Source organism: Pleurodeles waltl, chromosome 5 (genome assembly GCF_031143425.1).
Source record: "Pleurodeles waltl isolate 20211129_DDA chromosome 5, aPleWal1.hap1.20221129, whole genome shotgun sequence".
NCBI classification, from domain to species: Eukaryota; Metazoa; Chordata; class Amphibia; order Caudata; family Salamandridae; genus Pleurodeles; species Pleurodeles waltl.
The window spans coordinates 312,173,545-312,196,650 of NC_090444.1; positions in this window are offsets into that span (position 1 = coordinate 312,173,545).

Below are 23,106 nucleotides of genomic sequence, written 5' to 3' on the forward strand. Positions count from 1 at the left end.
TATGGCCAGACAGCCCATATGGACCAACTGGTTTCCAATCATCCGGACCTGCAGTAGTGGAGTCCTCACTGAAGGCTTGCTCCTGGTCTGGAGTGGAGGTGTCTTGGCTAACAGGTGTTGGTCGACTGGGCTGGGGGTTGGACCTGTGAAGGATGCAAAGAATATATAATCAATATACAGTTTGTGCATTTTATGTGTCTTTTTTTTTTTATAAACGGGCCAACCTAAAAAAGTAGAGTGATAGACAGATTATGTCTTTCTTTGATTTTTATTATTTTACACATGCAGCCTGATTTACATAGATGACAGCTCCAATGCTGACATTGTAGAGATGTCCTGAAATGCAAAAGTGCTATTTCAGATTTGTTTGTTACCTGTAGCAGATACTCAACTCAACACAGTGATGAGTAGATTGGAGTACTGGACCATTCCAAGGCCTAGCAGGCTACACAAAAATTGAATCAATGTGGTTCAACTTAAAATTAAAACTATCGTTGGACTAGTCATCATATGGACAGTACAAAACAAACTGTGTTTGGCTAATCCTTCTATTGAACATGCCACAACACATTTTTGGAAATATTGGATTCAAAGGACAATGACTCATGTAAGCATTTTCATCACTTCAATGTAGCTATGAGAAGGTATCAACATGCTTGAGATTTACAAGAAGTGAGATTTGAATCCATAGCATGAAATGGTGACTGTCAAATGCACACGTTTTTTTTTAGATGAGTGGGCATATGGAAATATGGAAATAAAGGAAGGTTGAGCAACATTACATTGCAATATTGTTTTGCAGATCCAAAAATAGGGCATCATGGTAGTTGTAATCATCTGTTGACACCATATACATTACTGGTTTGAAAAGTGAGTTACACATATCTATTTCAATGACTATAGTGGAGATGAACTCCCATTTGCAACATGTAGACACAAATCTGTTTGATGTGAATAGGTGAAAATACCACTTACAAACATTATACCTTCTTGTACAAACAAGACCTGTTTTTGGGAGAACAACTACCTACATTGATAGACAGCAAGGGACTGGGCACATGCAAGGGATGATCTATGGAGAACACCACACAATCTGACCAAAGATGTTGCACATTCTTGAAAAGGGAGATACAACCATGATGCAATTCATTGGTGTTAGAAATGGGGTCTAGAATTGGCAGCCAGTTTGCAGTCTCTCCAAGCAGGGACCCTCACTCTAGTCAGGGCAATGGAGATACACACTTAGATAACCCCTGCTCATTCCCTTGGCGCAAGCAGTCAGGCTTATATCAAGGGCAAAGTGTAACGTATTTGTACCAACACACACAGTGATACAGTGAAAACATTACAGAATGGACACCACACCAGTTTAGGGAAATAGGCAATATTTATATGTAGCTAACAAGACCAAAACAACAAAAATCCAACATACAAAAGTCAAGTTATGAATTTAAAAAATAAAGATTCTTACTCCATAGAAAACAATAGAAAAGTACGTGGTTTGTGTCACAAATAAAGCCGCACGGGCAAGCGTGCATCGGAAAAGTCAGCGATGCGTCGATTCTGACTTGCAAGTGAGGCCGTGTGTCATTTTTTCCCCGGTCGGGTAGGCGGTGAATCGTTTTTCTCTCCAGACAGGGCACCTTGGATCCTGGAAGGTTCACAATGATTTTGATGCCCAGGAACAATGTGTGTGGAATCCGGACACATGGTGATGGAAAAACCACTCTGCGAGGGATTGCATTGTTTTTACTGCCGCAATATAGTTTGTGCATCAAACGTTTCCCCGCACAGCATCCTGTGCATGGATTTCAGCCTTTTTCTACCAGCTTCACCTTTCAAGGGCCCAGACACTGGATTGGGCACCACTTGGCAGGGCAGGAGTCTCAGCAGAGAGTCCAAGTGCTGGCAGAGGAAGACTTTGAAGGCCATGAGACTTTAAAACAGGAGGCAAGCTCAGTCCAAGCCCTTGGAGATTCTTCACAAGCAGGAACCACAAAGTCCAGTCTTTGTCCTCTTTCAGGCAGAAGCAGCAACTGCAGCCCAACCCAGCAAAGCACAGTCACTGGCAAAGGGGCAGCACTCCTCCTCCAGCTCTGCTCCTCGACAGAGGTTCCTCTTCGTTCCATAATGAATCTGAAAATCCTGGGTTTTGGGTCTACTCCTTAGACCCCTTTCTGCCTTTGAAGTAGGTACACTTCAAAGGAAATTCTCTGTTGTTCGCAAGATCCTGCCTTGCCCAAGCCTTGCTCCAGAATCACACCCGGGGGTTGGAGACTGTATCATTTGAGGGAAGGCACAGCTCATTCCGGTGAAAGTGACCACTCCTCCCTCTGCTCTAGCCCAGATGGCCCATGAGGATATGCAGGTAACATCCCAGCTCCCTTTGTGTCACTGTCTAGTGGAGATTTACAAACAGCTCAACTGTTAGTCTGACCCAGACAGGTAATACACAAGCAGGCAGAGTCGCAGAATGTTTTAAGTAAGTAAAAGACCACTTTCTAAAAGTGGCATTTTCAAACTGACTATTTGAAAACCAACTTTACCAATGGATGTATTTTTAAATTGGAAGTTCAGAGACCCCAAACTCCAAATCTCTATCTGCTCCTAAAGGGAAACTGCACTCACATGATATTTAAAGGAACTCCACATGTTAACCTACAAGAGAGATAGACCTTGCAACAGTGAAAACCACATTTGGCAGTATTTCACTGTTAGGACATGTAAAACAAATCAATACATGTCCGACCTTTAACATACACAACACCCTGCCCATGGGGCTACCTAGGGCCTACCTTACGGGGTGCCTTACATGTATAAAAAGAGAAGGTTTGGGCTTGGCAAGTAAGTACACTTGTCAGCTCGAATTGGCAGGTTAAAACTGCACACACAGACACTGCAAGGGCAAGTCTGAGACATGTTCAAAGGGCTACTCATGTGGGCTGCACAACCAGTGCTGCAGACCCACTAGTAGCATTTGATTCACAGGCCGTAGGCACCTCTAGTTTACTTTACTAGGGACTTACTAGTAAATCAAATATGCCAATCACGGAAAAGCCAATTACGCATACAATTTACACAGCAAGCTTATGCACTTTAGCACTGATTAGCAGTGGTAAAGTGCCCAGAGTCTTAAAGCCAACAAAAACTGGTCAGAAAAAATAGAAGGAAGCAAGCAAAATGTTTGGGGATGACCCTGCAAAAAGGGCCAGGTCCAACAACTGGTATGAATAAATATATTTTGTGCAGTCAAGTTTAGATATATCTATTTTCCTAAGGGTGTTAACATATTTTACATGTCAATCTTGAGGTCAGGCCTCCATTTGTGATTATTGAGAGATTTGTAAATGCAAATTACCATACTCCACTCCACCAGGAATTCCTCTAAAGCCTTCAGGATTTGAGATCTGCAAGACCTTCTCTTCCCAGGGAAAGAGTTGTAAGGGGGGCTGGGAGAACCACCACCAGTCCTCTGGGATTCCAGGCGATGCTTGGAGGCAAGGGAATGGATTCTTCACTGAAGGTCTTGCCACATCTTCCTAATCTCCCTCTGTGTGCACAGATTGTCAGATATAGCATTCACCGTGTCAACTATTCTGTACCACATTTGCCTGGGATATGTCTGGGATATGGTTGTATTTTGTGTTTGTGCTCCAAACAATTGTGGCTCTGCTCTAATGATTTTATCCACCATGACAAGACAGCTCTCACTTTGTGAAATTAGTATCTCTCCTTCCCGTAGTAGTGAAAAATTGCGACTAAAAACTAGTGCCCAAAAAGATGAAGGATAATCCACAAAACAATATTAACAAAAGACACAGAGGGAGAGAAACACGTAGAAAAAACCTGCCTCCTGTGTGGCACTCCTGCATCCAAATGTTCTACTGCAGTGTGTTGGCCAAGGATCATGGTCAGAAATAGAGTTTGTTTTGTAGTGTTTTGCAGTTGCTTACAATTGTCTACTTAACAACAGGCTAGCATCAAATCAATGGCTACAGCCATATTACTAAACTGAAAGGGTCCTGTGACGGACTTATGTCATCATGGGTCCACTGCCTAAACACCGCCAGCACGACTGCGTGATCTAAATATGCTCTGCAGGATCCCACCATCACAATGGCAAGAGAGGGCCTGCTCATCAGCATTGGAGTCCATCAGCTGTAGGATGCAGCTTGCGCAATGGAGTGGACTTTGTTGTGGCAGTCTACAGCACAGCCACAATATATCGAAACACAGGGGGCGGAAGACTGTCAACTTGGCTGTCTTTTTGGGTCCACGCCTGACATGACTTGGCAATGCAACCCCCAAGATCTAAATCAGGCCCTAAGTCAGTGTACTTAGCAGAAGATCAGCTTTTCTATCAGCAAAAGTTGGCAGAACCAAACGGGATTAACACAATTACTCCAAATTTAGCAAAAAGCTGGACCCTGTTCCAGAAAGCATGAGTTATTTTAAATCCGTTCAGTAGTTCTGGAGATACTATGGTTCAAAATTCATGTATACATCATAGCGTGGAGGATCTAGGGAGCCAACAACTAGATCTGGTTGGCTACCACTGCATCATCAAAGCTGTGGCTCAGCTATTTTAGGTCTCTGGGATTCAGTCACCTTCCCTGTACAAAACAGTAAAACCAAATAGAGGGGTCAGGGTAAGGTTATCCTTTCCCTGTAGGCCTTGTAGAGTAGTTTACAGGCAATCTGCTGTAATGTTTTATTTTAAAAAAGGACGGGTTTCTGCTAGTTAAACACTCCCCCACCCCAGCGTGGGATAGGACACAGGGGTTCAGTGCAATGTTTTTTATGGAAGAGGGCAGACACCCCCTCCCTGATCTTTATGTTGGCCCTAGGGAACCCATCCGCTAGGGCCTATTTCTTAATTTGAGAGGGGTGTCGGGCCCCCCTCTTTGAGCCATATCAAGGCCCCGGGAACCCCATTTGATTTCAGGAGGGGGGTGTGCCCCTCCACAAGCCATATTTTAGTATTTTAGACCTGGGACCCTCCAACCCCGATACTGCAAGCATGGCCTGCAACTCCAATGGAAATAGTAATGCTTGAAGTAAAGTTTGCATTTTTTCTCATGGACTGGGAAGAATGTCTGCTATGCTGCAAGAGCAAAATGAAAACCTTCTCCTGCAAGGTGGAAGCAGAATTAAACCCCACAGGAGAGAAAAGAGATATGCACTGAAATATGTCTTGCTTCTATCTAAGCAGTTGTCACACAAAATACTTAAGAATTCCAATCTATGCTCAATTCTGTCTTTAGACATTTAAGAAGTAGGAAAGGATCATAAAATATATTCAAGCGGTCATCTGACCCACAATGAATCATGGCATGCTTCATCACTGTTGACCTCTAACACTGGAGTAGGAACAATGCTACCCCAGCAGACTCAACATGGGTCCAAGTACCTGGGAGTTCTTAAATACTTTATTTCACAATGATTACAATAGTCTACTTCAGGTCAGAAAGATTAGTACCACCTTAAGGTCTACCCAAGGAAATTATTTTATTGTTGCGTACCCCTGGTAATGATTAAAAACAAATGGCTGGTGAACAGATAAATTGCAATGACTTATCTGACCATATAGAATCCATGAATTACCAACATGTTTCAACCTATATTGCAGCCTAGAAGGTCTAAGGTCTTTATCAGGGTACGAGTTAGGTGAAGACCCTGGTTCTTTATTAGAATTCTGTAACCTGTACAAGCAGCTTTTAAGGGGAAATGTGAGTTATATGTGGGTTGATACTGCAATACAGTTTGACTCAGGCTTTAGTAATGAATATCCTTGGTTGATGATGACCTGCTAAGAGACAATCAAAATGATGCACTTTGGTAGTGCACAACTGTCTCATTTACAATAAGTGTTAGTGGATTATTATTTTTCTAAATTGAACTAGTTAAGCCATATATCTCTGCCAGTAGCTTTAACTGCTGCTTGAATTGATTTTCCCATTCTTCACTTTTTGTTTAAACAGTAAATCGTCATGTATTAAGGGGTGTAATTATGACTGTGAAAGGCAGTGACTTGATGAGGTTTTATTGACTTTGTGCCGGCAAATCTAGTCATCACTGCTTTGTATACAAAGCTCAATTAGGAGTTTCGTACAACATCTTGGGCAACAAATACATGATTTTTGAGGATTGAATGAGAAGAATGTTTCGGGATAGCCTCAAAATTCACGGGGAATGTCTTTAAAGAAATCTAAGTCATTTTCCCTTATACTATGAAATTACTAATTGCAGACTGTGTTGGTGAGTGGCCAAATGCTTTTTTGGTGACAGTAGAGTGGTTTACTTTATTGATTAATATGCATCTATGATGTTAGGACCCAATGTAAGTGCCTATTTATTTGGAGTATTAGTACTGGAAGAATAGGAGCTTCATGCATTTCTTCTGTTAACACAATAGAAAACTATTAACTGTTTATGTGTTTATGTGCTCTTTTGATGTGAAACTAAAAAGACAAAAATCCAATACTGGGGACAGGAGATCTGAATTTTAAAAAGATTTATGGAAAAAAGCAGCAAGAATAAGTAGAGTGCCAATCAGATATCACTTTTTGTGGCTGAACGAGACCTAGGCATGCTTTTAGGTCTACCCCTTTGGAGTGCTGATTGGATACAGTAAGTGGGTCCTCCTAGTAAAAGATATTATCTTCTGATGGATCAGGAACACTCTTAGCAGGATAAATTCATATTTAGCAACCACCAAAACCCACCTGTCAGGTGCAAACCTTTCATGCCTTCACCCTGTCAAGATTTAAAACTTTGGACTTGGGGCCTGATTTAGAGACTGGTTGCAATCTGTCATAAATATGACAAATATATTGTCAGCTGTATTACTATTGGAAAACCCGTCCACCAACCCATCCACCAAACTCTAAATCAACTTCTTAGTCTATTTTTATGGAGCTTGAAATCCTGCAGTGGGGCAAGTCTGAAGCCTTATCGTACAAAGTTGATTTGAGCCACAAAGGCCACTAATGCTGTGGAGGTCTCGGAAGCCCAAAATTATCTAAGTCGCAACTTTCTAGAAAAGACCTCTGGGTCATGTCTGAGGTGGTCAGGACACATTCCAACAGAGTCCACTTGCTACTGATGAGCTGCACAGTTTCAAGTAAAGGCAGCTTGTTGTGTCTCTCTAGCCACACAGCAGGTCATTCAACTGGCCCTTTGAGTCTACTTCTCAGTCTTGTGTACATGTGAGAGCAGGGCCAGTTCTCTTTTGTTCTTCCACAAGTTCAGGAAGTGTTCTCTTGAGATATGGGTTAAGTGCCTATATTGTAGGATTTTCTAGCAAGAGGGTGGGGGTGATTTCTGGACACTGCCTAACCACTGAGAAAAAAGTTCCCATGGGCAATACTTCCTACTTATCCACGTCCTATTTGCCTTACTGCAAACTCCCACTGGGCTATTGCCAAGCTCACTACTGAGGTCCCTAGAAACAAAAGTCTTATTTCCTCTGGTTTCCTTTTACACTTACCTACGAATAGGCTGGCTTCACCTTGGTCCCTTTCATTAGATGTTCCTGGACCCCTTATTCCACACATTCCTGAGCTGATAAGGGTCACATGCGTCATGCACAGGCCTAACAAATTCTTTCTGCTCTGGGAGCAGTTGTCACACTTCATTAAGGGGAAGCACTTAAAGGGGCCAGCTCCTGCCAGGCTAGCCAACAAGAGGCTAAGGCAGACTAGGTCTTACTTTATGAAAGTCAGCTTGTCCCAAACCAAAGTCAGCAAAGTTGTGATTTTATTCTGAACTTTAATTTTCCTCATTGGATGGCCACTGATCTTTTATTGTAAAACTAGTTGTTGTGGGTGGGTTAATCACTGCAGATACATGTCTTCAATACATTCTTTCATGGTCAACTTTTAAGTACTAGGCACCGCACCTTAAGGAATAAAAGACTTAGGGGGTCATTACAACATTGGAGGTAAAAGCCGCTTACCGCCGTGCAGAAGACCGCCAACACACCGCCGTGGCTGCGGAATTCTGCCACGGTCATTATGACCCAAAGCCCGGAACTAGCCAAAATCTAGACACCCACACAAGTCCGCCACACCAAAGGTCAGTGATAAACTGGCGATAACTAAACCTCCACCGTCACGCCAACAGGAATACGCCCACACTATCACAACCCACTAATCCACCCAGCGGTCTTTCAACCGCGGTATTCCATTGGCGGTACACACCGCTGGCTCAAAATACACACACATTTACAAAACACATCCACATTGGACAAATCGAAATACACACGCCTGATACACATACACACACCACTCCCACACATCCAATACAATATAAAACACAAACCCACATCACCCACAAACCCCTACAACCACAATTGCGACTGAAGGCCAGAGAGAGATACCACCATCTACAAACGAGCATCCACAGGCACTCAACACCATCACTCACATAACATCCACGCACCTCACACAACACACCTCTAAATATCACCCCACACATCACAACACACACCACACCACACATCACCCACACCACCCTATGGCACCGCAAAGACACCCCAGGTTCTCTGAGGAGGAGCTCAGGGTCATGGTGGAGGAAATCATCCGGGTAGTGCCACAGCTATTCGGATCACAGGTGCAGCACACCTCCATAGCTAGGAAGATGGAGCTATGACAAAGAATCGTGGACAGGGTCAATGCAGTGGGACAGCACTCAAGAATACGGGATGACATCAGGAAGAGGTAGAACGACCTATGGGGGAAGGTGCGTTCTGTGGTCTCAAGACACCACATCACGGTTCAGAGGACTGGCGGCGGACCCCCACCTCCTCCCCCACAACTAACAACATGGGAGGAGCAGGTCTTGGCTATCCTGCATCCTGAGAGCCTCGCAGGAGTAGCGGGAGGAATGGACTCTGGTAAGTCAAATCTTTACTACTTCATCCCCCACCCAACCTGCATGCCATCACATACCACCACCCTCGCCCTCACCCTCATCACTCCAACTCCTCACACATGTCCCAATATCACAAACCACATATCCCAAACCCTAGCCCTGCATGCAACACCAAAGCATGGGCACCCATCACCAAAGCATGGCCATATACCACCCTAACCCATCATCACACAAGTTCCTACACAGGAATGCAAGCACTGGGGCACACGGTCACCCACCCACTGCACACCATGGCACACACAGATACAATAATTATGCTTTTACACCCCAGCAGGACCCCTAACCAACGTCACCAGACAGGAGGGTCCAGATATGTCCACTCCACACACAGAAGAGGCCCACAGTGATGACAGCAGCTCTGTCCAACTGGATCTAGATGACCAGCCCGGCCCATCTAGGACCTCAGGACAGTCGGTTCCCCTCACACTGGCACAAGCCACTACAGAGCTTCCCCCCTCTAGAAACACCAGCACAGCACCCACCCAGCAGGCCCATACCTCTGTCTCCAGGACACGTCAAGCAGCAGTGTGTCCACCACTACAGGGAACCCAGGCTAACCCGCCACCCCAACAACACCAGGGACCTGGGGGCAGTGGCAGTGGGCACACGGTTAAGGGGACAGAGGCCCAGGAACACAGGGGAACTGGGAGGGCTGCTGTGCGACAGGGGGAGGACAGGCCCAGGGAACCTACTCTCCATCAGGCCCTCTCCAACATCATGGGAGCCTACCACCATTCCCAGGAGACAATGGCAACAGTACTGCTTAAGTTTCAGGAGACCCAGCAGCTGCAGGAGGAACAGTATTTGGGTTTCAGGGAGGAACTCAAATCCATCAATTCACCCTGGGCATCATTGTAGGGGTGCTGAAGGAACATGTGAACACCAGAAGCGACTCTGTGGCACAACAAGGGGCCCCTGACACTAGCCTGGACGATGAACTGCCCACCACCTCCGCCAGCGCTAGTGGACAGGAGGCACCGCCACAGGACCACCACACCAGAACCCCACACTCTGCAGATGGAGAACCACCCCGCAAACGGTCCCTGAGATCCAGGACAAAGACAGAGAACGATCCCAAGACCCCCGCCAAGAAATGAGACCACCCTGATTGTCATCCCTTTGTCCCACCTTGTCACCCAGCTCCAATTCCTATGCCCTTCTGGACATTGCACCTGTGAGACTAATAGACTGGACTCTGCTATGGACATTCCTCCACCATCACTGCTCACCATTTTACAACCCCCTCCAATATTGAGCACTTAAATAAACACCCTTGAAGCACAAAACAATCAGGAGTCTGCCTGTGATTTCAAAATAGTGTATTAGCAATTACAGTGGCAAAATGCTCTTTCAAATGTAATGTCAAAATACCTATGTCACACAGCTCTAGTCCATGAGGAAACAAAGCAGATGTCACACAGTGAAACCCACATCTGTGAAATTGTAAGGGAAAGTGGCAACTCAGTGACCATACACTGGGTGGAAATGACAGTAGAGAGGTAGTAGATGTAAATCAGATGTAGCAGGCAGTGTTGTCTTCTTACCTGTGTCTCACTGGAAGTTTTGCAGGATCACCGTGTTCCTGTTGTCGATGTCCTCTTCTTCTGCTTCCTCGTCTTCACTGTCCACAGGCTCCACAGCTGCCACAACACCTCTATCTGGACCATCCTCCTGCAGAAAAGGCAACTGTCATCGCAAAGCCAAGTTGAGAAGCATACAGCAGGCCATGATGATCTGGCATACCTTCTTTGGTGAGTAGAATAGGGAACCACCTGTCATATGGAGGCACCAGAACCTGGCCTTCAGGAGGCCAAAGGTCCGCTCTATAATCCTCCTAGTTCGCCCATGGGCCTCATTGTAATGTTCCTCTGCCCTTGACCTGGGATTCCTCACTGGGGTCAGTAGCCATGACAGGTTGGGCTAACCAGAGTCACCTGCAAATGGCGAGGGACAACTGTTAGTCACACACTAACTCATAGGGACACCCACAGACCCAGACAACTATTCCCACTGTATTGGGTCCATGTCCTCACCTAATAGCCACACCCGGTGCCTCTGGAGTTGCCCCATCACATAAGGGATGCTGCTATTCCGCAGGATGTAAGCGTCATGCACTGAGCCAGTGAATTTTGCATTAACATGGGAGATGTATTGGTCTGCCAAACACACCATCTGCACATTCATGGAATGGCAAGTCTTCCGGTTTCTGTACACCTGTTCACTCCTGCAGGGAGGTACCAAGGCAACATGTGTCCCATCAATGGCACCTATGAAGTTGGGGATATGTCCCAGGGCATAGAAATCACCTTTCACTTTAGGCAAATCCTCCACCTGAGGGAAAACGATGTAGCTCTGCATGTGTTTCAGCAGGACAGACAACACTCTGGACAACACGTTGGAAAACATCGTCTGGGACATCCCTGATGCTATGGCCACTGTTGTTTGAAAAGACCCACTTGCTAGGAAATGGAGTATTGACAGCACCTGCACTTGAGGGGGGAATCCTGTGGGATTGCGGACATCAGGTCTGGCTCCACCTGGGCACACAGTTCCTGGATTGTGGCACTATCATGCCTGTAGGTGATGATCAATGTCACTCCTCCATTGTCGACAGGTCCACCAGTGGTCTGTACTCCAGAGGATGCCGCCATCTCCTCACATGCCCCAACGGACGATGCCTATGGAGGAGAACAGCGAGCAGAGAGTCAACCAACTCTGAGGCACGTAAACACAGCTTACTCTGAAAATATTAGCAAATCGAAATATGCCTGTATGAGTGTTTAGGCAAGGCCTAGATATGTGTGACGCAGTCCAAAATAATGCCATGTGGGCCACTGAAATGGCGGCTGCCTGACCTGTAAAGTGGGACAGGGGGATATGAGGTAACTGCGCTGGCGTTGTACACCGTCGCGGTAGGCGGTCGAAGACCGCAGCGCAATCCTGCATTGGTTAACATTGGACCCTATGGGTCCCAGAAGCCAATGACGATGTACGCCGGCGGTGACGGTACGCACCGCCACGGACGTGACCGACATTTTCTATCTGTTCAATCACTTGATACCTGATCTTCAACAGGAGAGGACCTACACTGCAAGTGCTGCTGTGACCTCAGTCTGGAAGAGACAATGGCTCGTGTGTCTGGGGAAAGGGCCCCTGCCTTCAGCACCGACGAGTTGGAGAAACTCGTGGATGTGGTCCTCCCCAGTACACGCTACTGTACGGTCCTCCAGACAATCAGGTAAGTACACTGTGAGCATGCAGTATGGGCAATGTCAGTGTGGAGTGGGGTGGATGAAAGATAGGGGGGGTGAGAATGAGGCGTGCATGAAATGACAGTGAGTGCATGTGCGTCATTGCAAGGGTAGGGAAGCGGGCCAATGACTGTGACGGTGCAGATGGTAATTACTTCTCTTTTTCCCCTGTACAATTCTTGTAGGTCAGCGCCCACCAGAAGAAGGACATTTGGCGTGCCATCACCAAGGAAGTCCGGACCCTGGGGGTCTACCACAGAAGGAGCACACACTGCCGGGAAAGATGGGAGGACATTCGCTGCTGGAGCAAGAAGACGGCGGAGGCCCAGCTGCGGATGGCGTCCCAACGTGGGAGGGGTGCCCGTCGCACCATGACCCCCGTGATGTTCAGGATTCTGGCTGTGGCGTACCCGGAGTTGGATGGGCACTTGAGGGCATCACAGCAGACACAAGGGGGTGAGTACACTCTCATTCTGCTGATTCAGCGCGCATTGTAGGTGTCTGGGTGGGGGAAGTGGGCTGTGGGTTCCACTAGGCCAGGGCGAGTTTAGTAGGCAAGGACCCTTCTTGAAGCAGGCCCTGTGGCATCCCACCCCACCTGTGTACAGTACCAACTACACCTAGTCAGGCTCCTGTGACATCCATGTGTGCAGAAATCGGGCATAGCCTTGTAACCCATGTCCGTGGGATTGAATAGTGGACTCCAAGTGCGTGGCGTAGTGCAGGGGGCTTCTCTGTCTGTTGTGTCCGCCAACGGTAGCGGTATTGCATGCTCTCAACATGTCTCCCTTCTGTCTCCCCCCCCCCTTTTTGTGGTCTCCCTGTTCTTTTGTGCATTGGCATCATCAGCTGGAGGAGCAGTGGCACCGGAGCAGGAGGAATCTGCATCCCACATGGTCCTGGAGGGCGACACTACGGAGTCTGAATTAACCAGTGGGACGGAGAGCGAGGGGAGCTCCAGGGCGGGGACAGGAGCTGACACCAGCGATACTGACTCCTCCTCTGATGGGAGCTCCCTTGCGGTGGCGGGCCCATCTGTGCCCCCGCATCTACAGGTACAGCCGCCACCCCCCCTACCAGCACCGCCCTCCCAGCAGCCCCTCAGTGTTTGCCCCGTGCCCGCTCACCCAGGAGGGTGGGCATCACCTTCGCCCCAGGCACCTCAGGCCCTGCCCCAGTCACCCCTGCTGCCCTCAGTGAGGAGGGCATTGACCTCCTCAGGTCCCTCCCTGTTGGGCAGTCTACCATTTTGAATGCCATCCAGGGTGTAGAGAGGCAGTTGCAACAAAGCAAAGCATACCTGGAGGGCATTCACTCTGGTCAGGCAGCCCTTCAGCGAGCTTTTCAGACTATGGCCTCAGCACTGATGGCAGCCATTGTCCCTGTCTCTAGCCTCGCCCCTCCAACTTCCTTCACCCAGATCCACACCCCTGTACCTCAGCCTATCCCAAGCAGACCATCAGACCAGCATGCACACACCTCAACACACAAGGGAAGCTATGGCAAACATAAGCACCACACATCCCACAGGCACTAACGCAAGCATCACACACATGCAGACACACCAACATCCACTGCCTCCACTTTGTCCCCCTCCTCCTCGTCTCCCTCCTCCTTCCCTGTCTCATCTCCACTCACACCTGCATGCACTACATCCTCAGCCACTACGTCCATCACCAGCACACCCACCACCACACCCCGCTCACGTGCAGTTACCACCCCCACTACCATTCACACGTCCCCTGTGTCCTCTCCCAGTGTGTCTGTGAGGCCACCTCCCAAGGTACACAAACGCAGCCACACACCCACCCAACAGCCATCCACCTCACTACAGCCTCCAGCCCATGCACCTTCACCCAAAGTCAGCAAACGTACACCTCCTACTACAACTACTTCTTCCTCCACTCCCAAACCCCCTCCAGCTACCCGTCCCAGTGTTCCTAAGAAATGTTTCCTGGCCAACCTTGACCTTTTTCCCTCACCTCCCCCACCCCTTCAGTCTCCTAGTCCCAACCTAGCTTCTCAGCCACAACATCGGCGGGACCAGTGGTGCCAGTAGTCACCGGATTCTGGAGTGCACCAGGAAGCAGGGCAGCCAGTGAGGCAAGGAGCCAGAGCACGGACAGTCCCCCACCTGTCAAGCATAAAAAGGTGGCCAGTGCCCGGCGGCAGAGGGGAAATAAATCAGCCACCAAAGCCGCTCCCAAGGGTACAGTTGGGAGTGTGGAGATAGCTGCGACACCATCCAAGGTGGGGAAGGAGCACAGTAAAACCGGCAAGTCTGGGAAGATCAGCACAGCTGACAAGACCGGCCACTGCCCAGGACAAGACCGCCACCAGCAGCCCCGCTGCCCAGGACAAGACAGCCACCAGCAGCCCCGCTGCCCAGGACAAGACCGCCACCAGCAGCCCTGCTGCCCAGGACAAGACCGCCAGCAGCCCCGCTGCCCAGGACAAGACCGCCACCAGCAGCCCTGATGCCCAGGACATGACCGCCACCAGCAGCCCCGCTGCCCAGGACAAGACCGCCAGACCACCACCAGCAGCCCCGCTGCCCAGGACAAGACCACGAGCAGCCCCGCTGCCCAGGACAAGACCGCCACCAGCAGCCCCGCTGCCCAGGACAAGACCACCAGCAGCCCCGCTGCCCAGGACAAGACCGCCACCAGCCGCCCCGCTGCCCAGGACAAGACTGCCAGCATCACCGCAGGACAGTGAGCGCCAATGATTACAACGCTACTGAGGCCACCACGGGCAGGATGAAGCACTCTGGGCACCAAGCTCCCTCCAGAACCAGTGGAGAAAGGCATCCACTACCTCTGTCCTTGGCAGGATGAAGCACTCTGGGCACCAAGCACCCCCCCAGAACCAGTGGAGACTCTTATCCACTTGAGAGACTGTGGCTTTGCACTCCCCAGGATTGAACAGTGGGCAACCTACCCACTAGAGAGACTTGAGAGACTGTGGCTTTGCACTCCCCAGGATTGAACAGTGGGCAACCCACCCACTGTAGAGATTTGAGAGACTGTGGCTTTGCACTCTCCAGGATTAAACAGTGGGCATCCCACCCACTGTAGAGACTTGAGGGACTGTGGCTTTGCCCTCCCCAGGATTGAACAGTGGGCATGAAGCCCCCTCGTGGATCTGGCGTCGTGCACTCATCCGGTTGAGGTGCCACCCCCTTCCCTTCCCCCTGAGGTGCCTGTTTTATTTCTATCTGATGCCCCAGCAGTGTTCTCTCCATCTTGTTTGGGTATTGAGTGTGGGCCTCGTCCATGCCTTTTGGACCCAGTGGTCCATGGACTATGATGGTGGAATCCCTTGGACTTGTGTTCTTGGTGTATATAATTATTTATAGTGTAAATGTATATATATGTAAATATTTTTGATTTATGTAATTGAATATATAACAATTATTCAACTCTTTTCCTTTTGTCCTTGCATTCTTCCAGGGGGGTTAGGGGCTGTAACTGTAATGTATCATGCTGTATTTGTGTGTGTGTTGTAGTGGGTGAGGGTGGGGGTGGGGGTGTTGCGTATTGCGTGTGTGTGTGTCACTGTTTTTTCCCTCCCCTGTGTCGTAGGTGCAGTACTCACCGTGGTCTTCGCGGCCGGCGTTCGTGCTCCTGGTAGAGGAGCAGGAAGATAAAGGCTGGGAGTATCTGAAGTTCCGGATCCATGGCGTCCTGGTTCCTCGTGGGGTGTGTAGAGGTGAGCGTTTTCCCTTCCAAGTCCTGTTTCCGCCGTGTTTTTGTTTGCAGGGAATCCGCCCCGGAAAAGGTGCAGGATTGGACTGTTGTAATTCTGTGGGTGGTACATTGTCCTCTGCCTGTCTGTTGGCGGTTACCGCCACGATGCTTGTTTGTACCGCCGTGGGGGTCTGAGTGTTAAAGTGGCTGTCTATGTTGCCGGTTTCCGCCACGGTTGTAATTCCATTTTTTTTACCGCCGGCCTGCTGGCGGTTTTACCGCAGCTTTAACACCGACCGCCAGGGTTGTAATGACCACCTTAATTAGGAGTGACTTATTTAACATTTGAAATAGAGTTCTTCCTGTCAAAAATTATTATTTTGACATGGTCTCCAGCAGGTTTAAACACTGCAGGAAGGAATCAGGGTACACAACTAGGCCTGAAGCCATTTTCATTGTTTGCTTAGTGGATGGCAAAATATGCTGCAATCTCTAGGTGGCATTCACCTTTTCCATGGCCTTGGTGTATTTTCCTACACCATATACCATGGCCTTACTACAAAGTTATGTATGCCAATTAGGAGCTAGCAAATATTTTTTTAATGCTATCGGGGTCAGAACAAATACACTGGGGACTGAACATCAATATCCCAATGTGCAGAGTTTAAAAAGCGGCAGCATCCGTCCCTCAAAATGTGACTGGCCCTGCAGAAAGATGTACTTTTTCATAGTTATCCCCTTAGAAATAGTTTTAGATCAAGAAAAAGATGACTGGAACAAATCTAGAGACTGAATCCAGACAGGGTTTCAGGAAGATGAGCTAAATGCAGTGGAAGCCCTCAGGGACTAATGATCATTAAGCTGGAAAAAAAGCTCTGAGACAAAATAGGCAAACAAGTGAGATGGATTGACAACCAGTAATAGCTGATGCAGATGTTTTATTTTGGTCAGTGAAGATTTCCACATTCAGACTTGGTCATATTTTTGCTGCTCGAGGAGGCTCAGCAGGTTGAAACTGAAGGTTGCAGTTAGTAAGTGTTCCATAAGATGTGCGTAACTTCATGGGAGGCCTCCATAATTGTATTTTTGCAGATGCTCTGAACAGAATGAAACTGCATGGCTATCTTGTACGTCACTAACTGGGGAATATACGACCCTGCTTATCTCTATTTTCTGTAATCCCCAAGAATGGAGCTTCTTGAAGTGTTTTTCAAAATTGTGGACTGCACTCAGGAGCCCCATTATTGTTGAAATCCTTTGGAGACAGCTGGTAAGTGGAATACTTTGAACTGACCTTTCATCATCTTCATTGTCCTGGACTTCAGTCTTTAAAGAAACACATCCACCAGCTGGGCTAAGTAGGAAACTGTTCATAGAATCATGCCCGGGGCGAGGGGGACAACACACTAAGACAGACATAAAAGTAGCTCTTTCAGAATCAGATGGAATTGATTCTGGGGTTCCTTTAGTACACGAGTTGGAGAAGCCCTCCTTCTTTTTCTTACTTGCCCTAGTGGGCCAAGCATGACATTAGGCTGCTATTAAATGATCACAACTCCTTATTCCAACTTTTATCACATTGTGATGTAGCTCCTGTTCTAAGAGAATGCACCTCGGCCCCAGAATCTCTAAGATCCATTTGCAATGAGGAGTCCAACATTGTAGTGACCACCTTGAAAGTACCTCTCTATTCCTTTGTAGCCCCACCACTCACTAATTACATCACCCCAAACTAATTCAAAGTATTCTTGACTTCTATACTGTAAAAATACCAGGATGTACTGAAAAGCTGTTGAATCAGGAAATCTGTATTACCCGCTCCCCTGAAATGAGGTAGACAAAAACAGGCCTGACAACTGATAGATGTGTAGAACATAATTTGAGGTTGAGTCTTCTCTTCCTTAACCTGGATAATTTGAGGGAAGACTTTGAAGTTTGGCCTGCAGGTAGCTTACACTGTTCTATAAAAGATGTTGAAATGAATGTGAAATGCATGAAGCATGGCAGACAGGAATGACATAGTTTCTAAACTGCATAACATACATTTTGAATAGCAGGAATAACTCTTCCATTCCACAATTCTATAACTAATCCATATGCAACTGGTAGTGTGGCCTGTACAATTCTTGATTTCTTTCAATGACATTTAACATTTTAATATTTTCCACTTCGAGCATGAGGATCGGATTGATAAGTCAAGGATAGCCCACATTAGCAGGAGCTTCACCAAGAAAACACATTTTTATAACAGCACATGTAGTGTTGTGTAACCAGTCTCTCTGTACACAGAACAAGGTAACATAACATTCCAAAAGTTCAGAAGTAACACTTACGACTCATCCCACTTAATGAAAAGAACTATAAGTCAGTTTGTGTCTGATTTAACCAACTTAATACATGTATTTTAGGAGTTGAGGTCTTTTTTTTTTGCATAATTAGCACTGTGGCTTGCTCTACGTGGGCATTCCCGAAACTGTCCTTCAAGGACCATCTGTTGTTATGTTCCTTAAAAGCAAGAATCATGGCTGCAAATCTGTAATAATAATACTTTGTCATAAATAAATATTGCGCTGAAATTCTTTCTTTGCTTCGTTGATATTAGGGATAGGCGGAGCTGACAGAGTTAAACTCTGCGGAATTCTGCAGAGTTCATTAATAACTCTGTGAAATTCCATGGAGTTCTGTGAGCAGCGCAGTGGACTTGAATGCAACCGATCTTGGAGGTGTTAAGCACGGCCGGGCCAGTTTAGGCCTGACATTGCTTAGCGCTTTCGAGGTCGGGCACATTCAGGACAGGGCCATAGGCAGAAAAAGCTGCCATTTCAGGCCTCTTGTGCACCGGCCTGCCCGGTGTGCAGGCAGTGCACACGGGACAGGCCTGTGCACAAGAGGCCTGAAACAGCCGTGGTCTGAATTCAGGCCAGGGCCGTAGGCTGCAAAGGCTGCTGTTTCAGGCTGCTTATGTAAATTTAGTCCACGCCATAAGCGAAAGCTGCAGTTTCAGGTCTTTTGTGCACCAGTGTGCGCATTAAAAAAAAAACTAGAACTTACCTGGGTCCTTATTCCCAGGGGGTCCTTGTTGCCAGCGGCCTGGCTGCCTCTCTGCCTCCTGGCCCTATATCCCTAGCTGTTGGGCTGCCAGCGAGTAGACTGTCTGTGCTTGTGATGCGTGGCCCATAACCGGGCTGCAGTGCACATGCGGTGAGCTCTGCTCTGCTGGTGGGGCTGGTGGAGTTTTTGATGGATATCCACATTAAAATCAGAGCACGGAGCTCCAAAAACTCCATTAGCTCCGCCAGCAGTGCGGAGCTCACCGCCCACCCTTAGTCAATAGTTGCCTAGTTTTATAATTTGTTTTTCAAATAGTATACAATTGCCGTCATAAAGCCATAGAAGCAATAGACATAGAGTCAGATTTATCTCTGGATTGTGTTGTCCTTGTGTCACGCATGGTGGCGCAAGGCAAACACAATCCTAAAATCAGACTTACCAAGCAATGCGAGGCCACCTTACATGGCCCTACATTCCTCAATAAATCTGGAGTAATGCAAGGCACTGCAAGGCGTCCCATCCTGCACAAAGGCAGTCCTGCCTGCCATGTATGCACCCTTGCCCCATGATGCAAGGGTGCCTGCATTGTTTCTATGCTGCACTGAGTGTGCCAAGGCAAGGAGAGAACAGGAATGTGACATATCTTGGTAGATATGACCGGAAACACCCAGAAGAACGATTTCGGAACCATGAAGTCGTGAAAACAAAAGCGAAAAAACACATGGTTTTGGTACCTTAACTACGCATGTCTGAACCACGTACATGCGTGGTTAAGGTACAGAAGAAGGGAGTCGGAGTCGACGCGGTGAAGGAGGAGGTAAGTTGAGCTGGGACTGGGGCTGGTTTTTTGGAGGGGTGGGGTGGGGGACTCGGGTGATCAGGGTTTTGGGGAGGGGGGTCAGGGTTTAGGTTTACTCGGGGTATTTTTACTTTTTGGGGTGGGGAGGGGGCTCGGGTGATTAGGGTTTGGGGGGAGTGGGGTCAGGGTTTAGGTTTAAGGGGTGGGTTGGGGGTTAGGGTGTTTAGGTTTTAGGGGCGGGTGGGGACTTGGGGTATTTTTAGTTTTTGGGGTGGGGTGGGGGCTGGGGGTGATTAGGGTTTATGGGAGGGGGATCAGAATTTAGGTTGAAGGGGTGGGTTGGGGTGGTTTAGGTTTTAGAGGAGGGGGTTGGGGTTCTGGTAATTTTGGGGGTGGGGGATTGGGGTAGTTGTGGGGATGGGGGTCTCAGTAATTTTTGGGGGTGGGGGCTGGGGGGAAGCATGCTGGAAATGTGCATGCTGATCGCTAATGCCTTTACAAGGTATGCGTTTACAATGGTAAAATCGTTGTAAACGCATTTGTGGTAAAGACATTAGTGGTTAGAATGAGGTCATTGTTCTGACCTCGTTGTTGAGCCACGGGTGCATGAAGCACCCGTGGTTCCGACATAGAACCAGATATAACCATTCTTGCCCTCTCCATTTGATGCAGGGCACCAGGTTGTCTTGCCGTGTTTGCTGTGTCAAAATTTGATAAATCTCAGCCTTAATATATATTTGAGTATTCATTATATAATTTGGTGCTGTAATTTATATACTACGTAAAATGTTACTCAGACAAATACATTACTCATCATCTAACTAGTGACTTGTGTACTTTTGGGACTGCCATATAATGTTTAAAATCCTCTTACTTTAGCTGAACATAGTTCGTCGTATGGGGAAATGGAATCCTGTGCAATTGGACGATTTGTTTTCTTTCCACTGGTAAAACATATTTCCCTGTGCCAAAAATACTTATCCTACACCCCCACCAAATGTGGTATGACCCTTTTTCTCTGAACCACACGGTCATTTCCAGGAAGGAATGGGGCAGGATCAAAGTTTGGACACACACCTAAATGTAGATGTTTGTGGAGGTTCAAACATTAACAAAGCAAACCACAAGGGAAAATACGCCCTTTACTCCCCACTTGAGAGAGATTTACAAATGTGGTAAAATGCCAGCTTATGTATCTGGTGCCTGTAAGGAGACTGGAAGATGGTACAGTAAAGGAAACAATCACCTTTTATTTCAGCATCATAAACATCTTCTGGTTCTTGACTGTACATAGATAGGTTCTGAGCCAACCCTTGGCTTTTGGGTCAATTTCTCTCTTCATTTTATTTATGCTATTTATTTTATCTTTTAACCTTTAATTTCTATTGCCTATGTTAGTAAAATATTCATGCTTGCCAAAGCCAGAAAAATTGATTTTGTCCATGCTTACGTTTGTGCATGTACTTGAACATGCTGTAGAAGCTTGTACTGTGATCCAATGAGACACTTAAGACATAGAATACACAGATATAAATACCTCAAATGTATTGTTATTTATGTGTAGACTACAATGATTGTTCAATTGTCACTTCCAACATTACTGAACACACAATGGGCTGATTCACAAAAGAATTTATAAGTACCAATAATAGTATGCAGGAGTACTGTTTTGGGCACTCTTACAATACTTTGGAATTGGATTGGAAAAGTTAAAGAGGGCACAGTCAACCTGTATAAGAATATACCCTGAGTATTAACAGTATATCAAATTTGAGATATTTTGGGGCCAATTCTCAAATTAATGTAGAAGTTCATAAAAAGCACTACAGTAGTGACATTTCTGTACTCTGAAATGCCCTTGTGAATAGGTCTCCTATTGCACAAACCAGAGTTGGCTTTGCACCTACAGCTGTGGGAGTTTACAAATGACTGGTTTGATGCAATTAAGGGTTGATGTGGCTAGAGAGCACTAAGTCAGTGGCTGCTGTTAATTTGATTACATTCTTTGCAGACAGTCCAATGCATATTGGCACAATATCATTTTTCCCTAAGTAGCAGTTGATGTTTGTAGTTTTACTGTTTACAGTTTTGCCATAGATGGTCCTGTTTTCTTCATTTGAGGTATGTGGCACAACATTATTTTGATAAATTCTTTGTTCATTACTTAGGGCCTAATTACGAGTGTGGGGGTCCTTGGACTGCCACTCTCGCAGTGGCTGTCACACTGCCGCCGCTGTGGCGGTCTGACCGCCACATTACGAGGTTGGCAGGCAGTCCCATCAACCTTCCGCTATCTCTACTGGGATTGGAAATCCCGACAGGCTGATGGCAGTGCAGGTTGGAATCAGCCGGGGCGGCATTGAACTCAGCGCCACCCAGAAGATTACAATCTGATTTTCTGCCAGCCTTTTTATGGAGGTTTCACCGCCATGAAAATGCTTGCAGAGAACAGGTGCATGGACCCACAGGGGGCTTTCTGTACCGCCCATGCCTGTGGCATGCCCAGAACCCTTGTAATCCACACTGTCTGCTGTGCAGACCATGCACATTATGAGGGTGCTGGTGCCTCCTGCGAGTGGCAGCATTGCCGCCGGCTCAATTACAAGGCAGTGACAATGCTGTCTCCACTTTTCCGCTGGGTTTACGGGTGGAAACCTTGTTTCTGCCAGTCAGCCCAGTGGGAAAGTCTTAATGGAGCCGGTGGGGAGGTAACCAGCACGGTGGCAACCACCCCATTGGGAGTTTGACAGACAGATGTTCCCATCCGCCAAACTCATAATCAGAACCTTAATCTCATATCATGCCTAACAAATAGCATGGCACCAGATGTACTAAGATTAGAGTTGCAAAAAGTGGCAGCAAACTCAACACCGACTTTTTGTAAATCTAATTTTGCAAACCCCTACATGCTAATGGGTTGGTTCGCAAAAAATATACACGTGAGTCACAATAATGTTAATTAGACAGGTTGCAATTTGCGACTATGATTGGCTACAATCACTGCAATGGTGGCCCTCAAGCATCAGTAGGCCACTCTACCTATGACTGCTTCTCAAAAACGAAAAGTTTGTTAAAGCAGTCTGATTTCCTGAAAGAAACAGAGTTGCATTTGAAACCAAAAAATGTTCAATGATCTACACCCCCGGCACTATCTAACTCAATTCACAAAGGAAAATGGGTGCAACCTGGACCTCTTCCCTTTTTATAAATGAATTAGCATGTCAAATTAGGAGTCTGTAACTTTTCAATGGTTTGTAACTAGTATCATGATCACAAACCAATGATACATTAAGGTATGAATCGTTAATAGAGGGATGACCAAAACACTCGCTTTCCACGTAGAGATTTGAAAACCATTTGTAAAACCCATTTAGCTATTCCA